Source organism: Mus pahari, chromosome 1, assembly GCF_900095145.1.
Source record: "Mus pahari chromosome 1, PAHARI_EIJ_v1.1, whole genome shotgun sequence".
Classification (NCBI taxonomy): Eukaryota; Metazoa; Chordata; class Mammalia; order Rodentia; family Muridae; genus Mus; species Mus pahari.
Genome location: NC_034590.1, coordinates 37,676,633 through 37,689,899, shown reverse-complemented (window position 1 = coordinate 37,689,899; position 13,267 = coordinate 37,676,633). Strand labels below are relative to the sequence as shown.

The following is a 13,267-nucleotide window of genomic DNA, read 5'->3' as shown; positions in this document are numbered from 1 at the left end:
CTGAGCAGAGCCCCAAACAGACTTCTACTTAATCCTGCTCTTAGGTACTTTCCCTATGCCCCAGCAGCCGATTTGCCTGTGGCCCCAGGTTCAGAGAGAGAGAGAGAGAGAGAGAGAGAGAGAGAGAGAGAGAGAGAGGGGGGGGGGGAGAGGAGAGGAGAGGGAGAGGAGAGGGAGAGGAGAGGAGAGGAGAGAGGCGCCATCCGGGAGCTTCCCTCTGATATTCGCAGATCTGCAAGCATTGACCCTTCCCTCTTCAGCCCCTACCCGTCCATTTGATTTCTGGCTGGCAATCCCTCTTTCAAACATCCCAACAATGAATGACTCTGTCTCTGGGCCACAGGGTGGCCTGGAGACCGACTCACCTTCTCCCTCAGTGTTCCTCCCTGTTTAGTTTCAGCAGTAGCTAGCTCACTGGTTGAGGCAGTACTGGGCAGGCACGTTGTATCACTCACTAAGTCCAAGTTGTCGATCTTAACAATTCTGAAATCAGAACTACTGTTTCCTCCATGTAGAAAGGGGGAGAGTAAGATGCAGAGAGGTCATGCATCTGGGGACTCACGACTCTCCATGGGACTCTAGTGCTACATATGTCTTCTAGGGCAAGGCTCCTCCAACAGGAAGTGTCCTGGGGGTCCACCCTGGTGCCCTACCAGGAATTATAGTATTGGAACCACCCCTTTATTTATTTATTTTTTAAGTGCTAAAAGGTCTTTAAAATATTAAGGAGGTTGCAATTCATTCGATGCTAAGATCTGCATGGTAGTCCTTGGGTAACTGGAAGTGACTTTGAATTAGTTTATTCTTGAGGTGATCTCACCGGCTCTTCAGAAATGCAAGGTTGTCTTGGGGTCTCATAAATTAGAGCTAGACTTCTTTGGCCCAAGCAGGAGAAAGGTCACTGTCAGCCTTCTAACGCCCCTGCTCCTTCCATGAAGTGGAAAGGAAAGGAGAGAAAGAACCTAGCTCTTCAGAAAAGGTTTCAGTGGCACAGCCATCCCCGTGCCATGCCTTACCTGGGAAGGAGGAACTAACCTGCCTGGGTGCCGATCCCTAAAGATGCGAATCTAAGGCCCGAGGAAGTTTCCACAGCTGTGCCCAGGTAGAATATCCTGAAGCCCGTGCTTACCACAAATACAGGATGGAGACAGACCCAACCTAGCCCAGCTCAGCTGTTCTTCCTGGCGCTCCAAGGTCAGCCCCTCTGCCCCATCCTTGGGAGAGACAGCCAAGCTCAATAGCCACCTGCTTCCCAGGAGGTCACACATGAGCCTTGCAGGATACTCTGGGCCCCAGGATGTCCCAGGGTGTTTTGACTGGAGGTGAATGAGACAGCTGTTTACAGAGGGAGGGAGAAGGGAGGGAGGGGGGGAGGAAGTGAGAGAGGGAGGGGTGGGCATTTTACACAATTTAATAACCAGAGGAACAACAGCCGGTACAGAAAATTTGAGCCAAAATGTCATTCAGGGACGGGGAAGAGCAATTACTTAAATATTTAAAACAGACACCCCAAGAGTGGCCATGGGGGCCGTTCTTTGTTAATATTTAACCGGAGCCGGGCAACCACCAAGAAAACAACTGTTTACAGGAGATATGAACTAACACCCCCCTATTTGCTGAAAGCTGTGGGGAGACTGTAGCTCTTGAACAGCTGATGATGTTCCTTAATCCCAGCAGCTCCAGTAGGGGCCCCCCACATCACCGCCATGAGGCCACAGGGGTGGAGAGGCCACAGCTGTCCCCAGAGCCCTGTGAAAACTGTAAACAGGCAGGCAGGGGTCAGCTGTCTTGCTCCAGACTCACAGTTTTCAGGAAGCCCAGCCCTGCAGCTGGGCCTGGGAGTGGCTGCTGGCAAGATCATCAGCCCTGGCTCCTGCAGACCCCGGCCAGGCTATCTAGGTCTCATGCACCCTCCTGGGCAGACACCATTCGTGAAGCTAGGTGCTTATAAGCAGAGGAACTGAATCCCAAACTGGCTCACTATGTCCCTCAAATTCACACCGGGGCCTCCTGGGACACCAGACTGGGCTGTCTATAATTAATAAGCTAGCCTATTTGCAGGGTTGGTAGATAGGCGCTTTGTTCATTACAGTGTCTACCTCCATGAGCTTGGCTTTTACCTACATCAACTGCCTCAAGTCTCACTTCTACCCTGCTGCTATGACAACCACTTCCCAACTTACTTGTGCATATTAGTTAAAACCCCACACAGACCCAACTTACTCCTTGGCTGTACTCTACCAGAAAGCCCAGTTCAAGACTGAGGAGACAACGTCACCTTGAGTTCTTAGGCTGTTTCCAAGGTGCCACAGTTGAGACCACGTGTGCCTTTCAGAAGCCGGTGCCCTGTTGCATCATCTAATATGTTTGTTACAAAGTTGCCCAACCCTAGATCCACAACCCTGGCCTCCTCCCCGCATGCTGCTGCCAACTGGTAAAAACCACAGATGGCCCTGACCTATTGAGCGCCTTCCAGTTGTTTGCACACCTGGTAAGAGAAGAGAAAGACGGAGCACAGAAGCCCGCTCTGGAAAAGCCAGAGAAGAACTGGGGCCTGCACAACAATATTTGTTAAAATAAAATCTAGTTTATAGGAGCTAAAGTTTGGGTTGATATTTAGTTTGTGATTTCAGACACACACACACACACACACACACACACACACACACACACACACACATTCCTTTTCAGGACAATTGACACATACTGTCTAGAGTACTAAAACCATAGTCATTAAACAACTTCTTCTTCTTCTTCTTCTTCTTCTTCTTCTTCTTCTTCTTCTTCTTCTTCTTCTTCTTCTTCTTCTTCTTCTTCTTCTTCTTCTTCTTTTTCAAGNTTCTTCTTCTTCTTCTTCTTCTTCTTCTTCTTCTTCTTCTTCTTCTTCTTCTTCTTCTTCTTCTTCTTCTTCTTCTTTTTCAAGACAGGGTTTCTCTGTATAGCCCTGGCTAGCCTGGAACTCACTTTGCAGACCAGGCTGGCCTTGAACTCAGAAATCTGCCTGCCTCTGCCTCCCGAGTGCTGGGATTAAAGGCGTGTATCACCACACCTGGCCGTCATTAAACTTCTTGTGTTCACTGAATAGCTCTGTATACTAGAAATCTGAAGGAACATTGAAGAGACTATGACTAAGGAACCTGAGATGATCAGCAAAGGTTCTAGTTTAGCTAAATGTTGGCCAATGGGATCTAGAGACATCCACGGCCACTGAGTCATCAATTAGTCATTTGAACTATTTTTTTTATTATTATTATTTTGATTGTTGCTATGGTTTCAACACAACTTCCTCTACCTCCCAACTCAGGTTGGAATTTTGTCCCCATTGTGAAGTAAGTGTTAGAGGGCAGACACAGTGTAGCCAGCAGTGAGAACTTCACTGAACCAAAGCATGCATGGCCCCTGCCTTTGGGGGGGGGGATCCCTTGCTGCTTGGGACTCTGCCAGCAGAAAGCCACCACCCGATGCAGCCTCTCGTCCTTGGTCTTTGCGAGAGTGAGCTGAAGAAGGCCTCTTTTCTTTTGAACTCGCTCAGGCAAGGTGTTGTGTTTTCTCAGTAGGCTTAGTAGGCTTCCAGCTTCAGAGTTGTACTCTAACATGTGGGGAGTCTTTTTCTTTGGTGGGAAACAAGACTTTGTCTTCTTGAAAGAACAGAGCTATTCTCTCCCTGGCTTCTGGAGAAGTGTAGGTCCCTGCAGTCCTACACTGCCACCACTCATGGAGCCTAGGCTGAAGCAGCTGGCCGGTGTCCTAGGCACAGTTAGCATGTTCAGCCTGGGTAACATTCTACACATGTCCCGGGATGTGGCCATGGTCACCCAGCAGCAATGGATTCTGGGTCATTTTCTCAAGCCTTTCAGTAGTCAGTTACCAACAGGCCACTTTGAATCCTCTTACCATGTTCCCTCCTGGATGGTAACCAGACTGCTTGGCAGTCAGGAGACCTGATGGACGCAGGCAGGGGTGTCCTCAAATTGCCGTTTGAGGGTTGTATCCTTCCATGGCTAAAAGCTTATTCAATACTAGCAGGCGTGCCCTTGTACAGTGCTTAGCTTGTCTGTCATGGCTTGCTCATAGAAGACACAGCCTACCCTGGTGCTCCTTCTGCTATTCCCTCTTCAGCACCCTGATGGGCTCCGTTGTCCCAGAATTGGACACATCAATCAAAACTCAGCAGCATGCTCCAGGGCAGCATGGCGGAGGGTGGGGGAGGGGGCGGTGCTTGGTGTACTCAAGCGTTGGAGACGGCAAATCTGGAAGGGGTTTTATCATGGTCTGAATTTCAGGCACGGAACACACATGACTCTTCCACCTGTCCTTTCCTCTAAGTGGCATGGTGGCAACTCATCTTCCTGAAGCAGTGGCCGTCCTCGTGCTCGGATGAGTGACCAGACACACTCACAGGACCACTGTATCCCTGCCGTGCCCTTCGGAGCCGATCAGAACAGAGGATGCAACTAAGCTCTGGCTGACAGGAGTTCTCCATTATCAAGTAGAATCAGGGGTTCAAATAGACACCAGGTCTGGTTGTTGCTTAGCTGTTTTTCCCCATTGCTGTGATAAAATACCTGACCAAAACCAAAATAAACAAACAGACAAACAAACAAACAAACACCTGAGGGGAGCAGGGATTTATTTTGGCTCAGAATTTAAGGGTGTAGTCCCGGGAAGTCAGGGCAGTAGGACCTTGGGGTGGCTTGTTGCGTGCATCTGGGGTCAGGAAATGGGCAGGCATGGCTGCTGGTGCTCAGCTATCTTCTCCTCTTGATTCAGTCTGGGACTCCAGCCCACAGTGAAGGTGGGTTGACTTCCCTACCTCAGTTTACCCAATCAAGATAACCCCCCTGCCCCGACAGGCGCACCCGGAAGCCTCTCTGCTAGGTGACTCTAAAATCTGTCAACTTGACAATCTGTATTAGCCATCGGTTATTGAAAAATGAGAGCGTGGACATCTTTATGCTCCCATGGTTTGAGAGGCGTGCTGAATCAGGAGAAGAGGCAACCCCAGAGGTCGCTGGAGTCCAGGCATGAGGAGCCTCCCCCTTCATTCTCCCTGTAGTCTGAGCACCTACTATGTGCATAAACCTCACTGAGTGTGCTGGCCATGGATGCAGGAGACTGGGCCAGGTGGTTGGCCAGCCTGGGATGCAGCTGGTACTTGAGGACCAGTCTTTCTGGTTAGCAGAGAGGGTGTTCAAGTAGCCAAAAGGGCCCTTGTAGGAGCTGGATTTTGAAGGGGTTGGGGGGTGTTCTAGGGTATAGGGAGCCCCCTCTTCACACTGAGGAAGATGCAAGAGAATGTCCCCTGAAACTAACGCAGAGACAGCTCCATCTCCCACTGACTGCACCCTCCCTCAGTACCATTCTCCAGATTCAGGCACAGGTTCATTTGGATCATTTGTCTGTTTATTGCCTTTGTTATACCCACCCCTTTAATAGTCTAGCATGTTTAAAGTTCATATATGGGCCCATGTAAAATGCAGTGTCATTTTTAAAAAATTTTTTAAATAATATCTACAGAGTTTTACATTCTTATTTTTATACTGTGATAAAACGTGTGTGGGATAAATTCTCCGTTGACAGCATTAAGATGAGTGGCGTGGAGCACGCTGGCACGTCACTACAGCCATGGCTACCCCTTTTCAGATGCTCCTCGCCTTCCAAAGCTGAAACTGTGCAGACACTTTCCCCCAGCCCCGGACCACCACCATCCTGCTTTCTATCTCTGTCTGCATAGGCGGCTCATTAACGGGAACCGTATAACACCACCTTTTGAGCCTGGCTTACTTAACTCAGTGTTCTCAGGGTTAATCCATATCTTACCGTTGGGCACGGTTTCCCATCTTCTTACAACTGAATGTTCTACTGTTTGGACATGCTTTTCTCAGCCATCCATCCACTGACATTTAGCATTGCTGTGTTTTAAATTAACGTATTAGTTCCTCTTGGCTTTCTTTAGTGCCTTGGTTTCAGTGGACCGTGATCTCTTCGCCTGTTCCCTTTCCTTGTTCACAGCCAGCTTGTTGCCTCTCACCTGGGCCTGTTCCCCCTGCACACCTGGCCACAGGGAGATCCTCCCACCTCAGTATTCCTGTTGACAACATCTATGCGTAGGCCCTGTCTATCATCACTTGCCTCCACGTTTCTACTAGCACCCTCCCCATTCCCACTTGATTCTCTTCGTGACTCTCTGTTTATCCTTTGTGTGATGAATTCAGCTCCCAGCTTTCATTGTGAACTTAATGCAACATAGAGTCCTCTAGAGAGAGTCTCTGTCAGGGACTGTCTACATCAGCATAGTCTGTCCGTACACACGTCTGTGGGGGATTGTCTTGATTGATTTAGTTGGTACAGGAAGACTCTTCCTATGATCTGAATTTTCTTTTTTTTTTTTTTTTTTTTTTTTTTTTTTTTTTTTTTTTTTTTTGTCTAACAACAGGTTGAATGCGATGCTGGCCCACAGGAACAGGGAGAATCCAAAGATGCTGGAGCATGTTTGAGAGCCTCTGTATCTCTTGCCATGTTCCAAACCCTAGAGATGCAGTGGTGGACAGGACAGACACATTATCCTGTTCCCATGGAGTCAACATTCCCTTACAATCTGACTGAGGAGTAAAACAGAGCGGACAATAAATAAAATGTACACAGAGCTGTGAGAGTGAGCGGGGGGGGGGTGGTGGAAAGGGGAATGTGCACAATTTCAGTGTGAGCCTGAAAAGGGTTCTCCACAATGGTGCAGGGATCCCAGAGAGAGAACTGTGAAGCTCTGAGGTTGGGGGGGGGTGGGAGTGGAGAAAGGACCCAGAATGGTGTTGGAGTGCTCAGCGTTGGAAGCTGGTGTCGCTGGAGCCATAGGGCCACTTTGCTCTGTGTGAGACAGGGAGTTATGATGACAGGTAAAGGAAAAGTGTTAGTCTGACCTCTGCCTGAACAGGTCACACTTTCCATGTGATGAGGAAACACAGATAGGGCTGGGGGAAGGGAGATGAGGCTGTTTGCAAAGATCCAGGCAGGAAGCAGCCCTGGTAGGCCAGGGCTCTGGTGCTCACAGGGAGGACTGTATTGCAAAAGAAGTACAGCAGTGTCTCACAGTTTCTATGTGCTTTGTCCCTCCAAGGGTTCATGAGTTAGTGGCTTGGTCCCCAAGTGGCATGAGGTCGAGAGGTTGTGGACCCCAAAATGGGCAGAAGTTGGCTCTGTCACTGGGGATATTGTCCGTGGGAGGGATTGATGTAGTGGGAGCCTGAGTTAGTCCTCCAGAAAGGGTAGTTATAGAGGACCAAGACTGGCCTCTCTTATTCTGGTTTCTGGTCCAATAGTGTGGTCTCTCACACGTCCATCTATCCCCCACGAATATGATCCCATCAGTCATGGGGTTCTCATGAGCAGAAGCTCATATCTTACCATTGGGCATGGTTTCCCCATCTTCTTACAACTGCTCTAATGCCTCCAGAAACAGGAGCTAAATAAAACTCTCTTCTCTCCGAAGTACTCAGGGCTCGGGCTTTCAGTACAAGAGGAAATGGGTTAGACACGGAGAACAAGAGAAGGGGACAGAGATAAATCACACATGGCCCAAGTGATGGACACTGTTATTCTATAGAACTAGTAGATTGATTGGGGAGTGACCACGCTGAGGAAGATCAATCACACTGGCCAGTGTGGCTTTCATACCTGACTGGAGATACAAATAGCCAAGAGTAGACAGGAGAGACTGACAGAAGACATCCCTGCACAGAAAGTATTTGAGATTCTCTGGACTTTCTGAGGGAAGTGGAACTGAAGCCTGAGCCCTCACTGGAGAGAAGGAGGGACCAGTCAGGCCAGTGCTTCTCAGCCTTCCCAATGCTGTGACCCTTCTTCATGTTGTGATAACCCCCAGCCATAAAATTATTCTTATTATTTTAATTTTTTAAAATTTTTTTTCATGGTTTCAAGAATGTATGGTAAACAGACGGATGCCCTCCATCCTTACAAAATGTCCCCGGTGGAACTCCCTGACAGAGTTATTTCTTGGTCTTGGTCCAAAACCGTTTATATCATTCGGTGTCAAAACTGTCTACCACCTCTGGCTCTTCCTCCCTCCTCTGCTGGAGCTGAGCCTCCTGTTTTCGGAAGCCGGCCCTGCGCTCTTCTGGAGACAGGGCATTCAGGTCTAGGGGCATCGCTAGCATGCATCGTGGCTCCCGGTACCAGATATGGATAGTGGAGCCGTCCTGCTTGACCAAGAGCACAGGGTAGAGGCGAGCATAGGCCTGGCGGCGCAGTCGAGTGAATGAAGCCCTGCTGCAGTCAGCTCTCCAAGGGGATGTGTGTAGGTGGCGAGGTGTAGGAAAGGCTGCTCTCACACCACAGTGCTTCAGCAGGCTAAGCAGACTGGCCAAAGGCATTGTTTTTCCTTAGCACTGTGATGGCAGGAGGAAACGGTCACTGGCCCTGACGTAGGCCCTTAGCGTGGGAGAGACCTCGTAGACCCCGCCGTGCAGAACTTTACTCGATAGGTGGGAAACTGAGGCCGAGCCACGCAGGGCCACACAGGGAACCCGTCCCGTCACCGTAGATGATAATCCTGCATCATAACCCAGATGTCCTGCAGGTGCCTGCGGCGGGCAGTGATCCATAAAATTATTCTTGTTGCTTCTTCATAACTGTAATAATGCTTCTGTTATGATTCGTAATGTATGTGTGTGTGTGTGTGTGTGTGTGTGTGTTTTCTGACGGTCTTAGGCAACCCCCAAAGGGGATGTGCCCCACAGGTTGAGAACTGCTGCTCTAGAGACCCCTGACTAATACAGCCCAGCATGCCTGTATTTATGGAACCAGACAGTCTTTGATCAGTTAAATACAAGTATGCAAATACAGTGGGAAAAGGGAACCAATCAGAGAACAGACGTCAAACATGGTGAGGAAGGGAAAGAACCCCAAACCCACCAAAATTTGTCAAAAATTCGAAAACAGGTCCAAAGGTCTCTGCCCCTGCAGTGATAAGAACACACACTTAACTTGTTGAAGAGTCCCATTTCTTCTGGAGCTAATGTTCAGCTGTGGCTTGGGTTGTGTGTGTGTGTGTCGGGGGGGAGCAGCAGATGTTTTTTATTTATCCAGGGCAGTAGTTGTTCTTCCTAATGCTGTGACCCTTTAAAACAGTTCCTCATGTTGTGGTGACCACCCCTACCTAAAATATTTTCATTGCTACTTCATAATTGTTATTTTACTACTGTTATGAATCATGATGTAAATATCTGATAGGCAGGATATCTGACATGTGACCCCCTATAGAAGGGTCATTCAACCTCCAAAGGGGTTGCAACCCATAGGTTCAGAAGTGCTGAGCTACCCTAACACCAGAGAACTAAGAAGGTGATGGGTATTGGCTACTAGGTTTGGCAGAATGGTGAGAAGTGCATGACTGACTGGGCAGTCAGCTAAAGGGTTGAAAAGAGGAGGTACTGGGGAGAGTGGAATGGGCAACTCGTCAACAAATTTCTGCAAAGGAAAAGAGAAAGCCGGGGTAGTAATTGTGGGGGCTGTGACTCAAAAGATGTTTTCTTTTCTTTTACGTCATCTTTCAAGACACTAAAGAAGCAAAACAACTATGTGTTTATGACTCAAGCCTGTGATCCAAGTAGTTAGACATTGCTGGAGCTGGAGGAGGCCTGTGGATGGATTTCTTTAGACAAGGAAGGAGCCAAGAGCAGACACTGACCACTAGAGAGAGTAGATGAGGAGGCCTGGCAGAGCCTCTGTGCTCTGAGGCACATGGTGGAAGCCATAGGCACCTCTTCTTATGGTCCCTACTTCTAGAAAATGAGCAAAAAGCCCACAAGCTGAGTGTGAGGGACATACTTTATAGCAGTTCACTTTGTGTTGCTGTAATAAGATACCTATGGTGGATGGTGTTCATGTCAACTTGCCACAAGTCAATATTACCTGAGTAAGGAGTCACATCTGAGGAGTTGTCCTGATGCCTTTAACTGATGTGAAGAGCCACCCCACGTGTGGGCGGCATGTCCAGGTAGCAACCCAACTGAAAAGGAGCATGGCAGAGGGGGGGTTGCTTGCCTTCCACTCGCTTGGTCTTCCCTGTTGCTGTTGAGTTGATTTATGCTCCTGCAGCAGCAGCTACTGCTGCTTCTGCGGAAGAGGAGGAGGAGGAGGAAGAGCATGACAATGGTGATGATGATGATGATGAAGATGATGATGATAATTATATGATGACAATGACAATGATGTTGATGATATGATGATGACGATGACAACAATGATGACGACGACGATGAAGATGACGATGATGATGATGATGATAATGATGATGATGACAACGACTATGGTTTCTTCACTGATGTCAGAGTCGGTGTTCCCAGGACTCCATTGTTGTCCAGTAGCTCTCCAGGAACCCTATAGATTTTCGGTGCCTGATTGGGACTAACGAGGCACTCAGCTTTTTGGGCTGAGGAGCAATCAGGCTGTCAGGCTTCCAGTGCGAAACATCTACTGTGGGACTACTGGGACATCCGGTGTCATGGACCAAGCTACCACCATGTTCTCAGCTTCTCAGGTGTGAGACTGGGGCTGGAATATTTTATAAAGAAAAAAGGATTATTTGGTTCACAGGTTTATAAGCTGAAACTTCAATATTAGGTGGCCTGATATATTCTACTTCAGAAGGGCTCCCCTAGGTGGTGTTACATGATAGCAATGGTTCATGGCAGAATTATGTTGCAAAAGGGAAATATCAATGGCAAGACAGGAAGCCAGACAGTGAGGTCAATCTCTGTCCTTTTAACTCTGGTGGGAACTAACGGGAGTCCCACCCAGGGCTTGTGTGCCCAGTGACCCAAGTACCTTTCACTGAGCCCTGTGTGTTAAAAGCCTATCATCTCTTATACTGCCACACTGAGGACCAAACTTCTAATGCAAGAACCTCTGGGAAGACACCCAAGCTGTGTTCAAACTCTGACTCCAAAACTTACATAACATTCTCAGTCAGTAGTGCATGCTGTGACCACCAAAGTCTCTTTCCAAGAGACGGTGTCCTGAAAGGACATCAGGCAAGGCATAGTGGACAGAAGTCTCCAGACCCACAGCCCTCTCTGCTAGCAAACAACTCAGTGAACGGGGCAATAGGCCTATGAGACAAATAATGGAATGGAATTGGAAAGAAGGCAGATGGGAAACTGACCTCCACTAGACAGAGGGCCTTTCTCTAGCTGGCTCTGCTCTGGCTCTTAGACTCAGCTCGCTCGCTCTCTCTCTCTCTCTCTCTCTCTCTCTCTCTCTCTCTCTCTCTCTCTCTCTCTCTCTCTCCTATCTGTGCCTTCTCATGGGGCCGTGGTGAAGACTTCTATGAGTTGAAGCTCTCTCACTTCTCATGTCTTGATGATGCTGGTCTCTCCAACGCTCTGTCATGGGGTTTCTGTAGCGTTACCAAAAGTACCTTGGGAAGGAGAAGGTTCATATGGCTTGCAGGACCCTGGAGACAGGAACTGAAGCAGAAGTCATAGAGGAACACTGTTGATTGGCTTGTTTCTCACGGGTTCCTCACTCTGCCTGATTTCTCATTCAACCCAGGACCCCATCAATCGTTAACTGCAATGATGTTGTTTCAACTTGCCTAACGGAAACACTTTCTCAATTGAGATTCCTTGCCCTAGGTAACACTAGCTTGTGTCAAGTTGACAAAAAGACAAAAAAGCAAACAAACAAAAACACAAAAAACAAAAACCAACAAAACCAACCAACCAACAAACAAAAAACAGGACACACACTTTTGGCTTATGAAGTGTACCCTAGAACTAGGGCTCTCACTTCTCATTCACCTCTGACCCCTTCTGCCTATTGCCTACCTGCCATAGAATCTTCCCAGAGCCAGCCTACAAAGGGACCAAAGAGAGGACTTTTAGGGCTGCTGTAGTCAATATTGTCAACTTGACAAGATCCAGAATTACTTAGGAGACAATTCTTTGTCCATGTCTATGAAGAAGTTTCTAGATTTTGGTAATTGAGGTAGAAAGATCCACTCTAGATATGGGTAGTACCAGTCCATGTACCAGGGTCCTGAACTGAAGACAAAGGAGAAAGTGAGCTGTCTCCAGTGTGCAAAGGAGTGTGAGTAAAATTAAAGCTGTGCTGTGGGAGCTTTGGGGAGAGCAGTTTCTACAGGGAGAGCAGTTTCAATAACTGGGGACCGAACATTTAATCATAGGAGCCTATGGGACCATTGTCATTCAAACCACAAAACCATGACCAAGGCAACTTATAAAAGAAAGTGTTTACTTTGGGTCTCATAGGTCCAGGGGGTTGGAGTCCATGACCTCACGGCAGGGAGCGTGACAGCAGGCAAGCAGGCATGGCGCTGGAGCAGTAGCTGAGAGCTTACGTCTTGATCTCTAAGCACAAGGCCGAGAGCTAACTGCAAATGGTATGGGCTTTTAAAACCTCAAAGCCCCCCCCCCCTCGTGACACCTTTCCTACAGCAAGGCCATACCGCCTAATCTTCTTCAAATAGTTTCAGTCACTGGGGACCAAGCATCCAAGTACAGGACGCTCTGGGTCCCTTTCTCATTCAAACCCGCACCATGTTCTTTAAGCCTTTCTATCAACCCCCTTTTACATAGCCTAGTAAAAGTGCCTTTGAGTTCACATGAGCAGGCATGTGTAATGATGTGTGTGCACATTATTCACCCATGGGTGCATGTGGAGGCCAGAGGTCAACAATGGCCACCCTATCGTCTCCATCCTCTTTGTAAATTTTATTTTATTTTGTTTGTTTGTTTTGTTCATTTAATGGGTTTGTACGTGTGCCCAGGTGTCTGCATGTTCATGCAGTATTTGAGGAGGTCAGAAGAGGACCTTGGGTCCCCTGGCACTGGAGTTTCTGGTGGTTGTTAGTCACCTGATGTGACTACTGAGAACGGTACCCAGGTTCTCGGGAAGGGCATCAAGCAGTTCCAACTGTGAGCCATTATCAGCTCCTTAGCTTATATTGAGACAGTTATTCTCACTGAACCTGGAGCTCACACTTTCGGCCAATCTGGCTACCCAGCAAACCTCTGAAACAGCATGCATTTCCACCCCGGTGTGTTAGGTGGATGGGAGCTGGTGATACAAATGAAGGCCCTTGATCTTGGATGGCAAACACTTTATTCACAGAGCCATTGCCCTAGCCCCCCAGACTCTCTCTCTCTCTCTCTCTCTCTCTCTCTCTCTCTCTCTCTCTCTCTCTCTCTCCCTTCAAGACAGGGTTTCTCTGTGTAGCCCTGGCTGTCCT

The 13,267-nt window shown here is 48.3% G+C and overlaps 1 pseudogene; it reads right to left on the bottom strand.

The window, feature by feature from the left end:
* Window positions 1-7,966: 7,966 nt before the first annotated feature.
* Window positions 7,967-8,576, bottom strand: LOC110337281 (annotated as a pseudogene).
* Between the last annotated feature and the right edge of the window lie 4,691 nt (window positions 8,577-13,267).